The sequence below is a fragment of the Leptonychotes weddellii genome, chromosome X, assembly GCF_054177405.1.
Source record: "Leptonychotes weddellii isolate Sample4059 chromosome X, ASM5417740v2, whole genome shotgun sequence".
Classification (NCBI taxonomy): Eukaryota; Metazoa; Chordata; class Mammalia; order Carnivora; family Phocidae; genus Leptonychotes; species Leptonychotes weddellii.
In genome coordinates, this window is record NC_138385.1 from 67467627 (window position 1) to 67469362 (window position 1736).

Sequence of the window (1736 nt, forward strand, 5' to 3'; positions counted from 1 at the left end):
CTGGACGCCTACGCAGAGTAGCTAAACCCCAGTCTCAACTCCACACGCCCGCGTGCGGGCCGTGTTCCATTTACATAAATTTAAAATCAGACAAAACTAGACCATGCTGCCAGAGGTGAGGATTGTGGTTACTTTGCAGATGAGGGGTGGGGGTAAGTGGCAAGGGGCCCAAGAGGGCCTTGTAGGGAGCTACGTGATATTCTACATTTCGAATTGAGTGGGGGATTGCATAGGTGTGGTGTGTTCACTTTGTGAAGTTTCCTGGAGCAACACAATTATGATTTGTATAATTTTTGTAATTTATACTTTAATAAATAAGTGTACTCGAAAAAAATGGGAGATGGGGGGTTGTCGTGGTACAAAGTGCAAAGAACTATCCTCTTCGTATGTTATCTTCCAGGGCAGGGACTTTCCTGAGCCCAACAAAATTTAAATGAGCCATGAAAATAATAAAGTTCCAAATATATAATGTTACTGAGAATCTATTTTCTTAATTTTGGAGGAATCTTCCAGAAACATATATCCCAAACCAAGATTCATCTCTTTCTTGTTCCCTTTCTCTTTATTTTAGCATACCAATAAAACAAAACTTAGTATATTTTTATCTTGAATGGCATGTGTGGTATAAGCCAATTTCTGTGATATTCATTTCTTTCAAGTTATCCCTCTTTCTTGCTTTCCACCTACCAACCTATTCTTTTATTTCATAGGTGAATAATAAGGTATCTGAAGTGATTTTGAGCCAGTGTTAGAACTAGATAATTCTGGATGTTAAAATTGGGATAATTTATTGTTTTGCACTTATTTTTCCTCATAGTCTTTGATTTCTTTTATTAACAAGCAACATATTATAATATATTGAAGAAATCACATTCCTATATTTTTAAATAGATATATACCTCACCCTGCTACATTTTGTAAATATAGCTACATGTTGTTAATTAAACCATGTGTTCAATTTATATCCACCATTGAAAACCTTAAAATCCTCAGCATCTATGTTAGATTTTGTTGCCTTTTTTCTGAGTTTTTATTTAAATTCTAGCTAGTTAAGATACAGTGTAATATTAGTTTCAAGGATAATTTTCTGTGTGTGAATTCACATTTATTTTTCTCAATAGATCCACATTTTATTGGTTTCCAGAATTCTTCTTCCTTAACCTTGGACTAATCTTCCAGAAACTAATACCTCTTGGGGTAAAGAAATCATTACCAAAGATTTACCTCTTTCTTGTTTCCTGACCTTTATTTTGTCATAGTCTAATAAAATAAAATCTAAACTTGTTATTTGAATAGCATGTGTGTTAGAAGCTGATCGCTGTACAATATATTAAAAAAGATCATCCACCATGACCAAGTGGGATTTATCCCTGGGATGCAAGGGTGGTTCAACATTCCCAAACCAATCAATGTGATAGAACACATTAATAAGAGGAGAGAGAACCATATGGTCCTCTCAATTGATGCAGAAAAAGCATTTGACAAAATACAGCATCCTTTCCTGATTAACTCTTCAGAGTATAAGGATAGAGGGAACATTCCTCAAGTTCATAAAATCCATTTATGAAAAACCCACAGCAAATATCATCCTCAATGGGGAAAAGCTGAGAGCCTTTCCCTTAAGATCAGGAACACGTCAAGGATGCCCACTCTCACCACTATTGTTCAACATAGTACTAGAAGTCCTAGCAACAGCAATCAGCCAACAAAAAGAAACAAAAGGTATTCAAATTGGC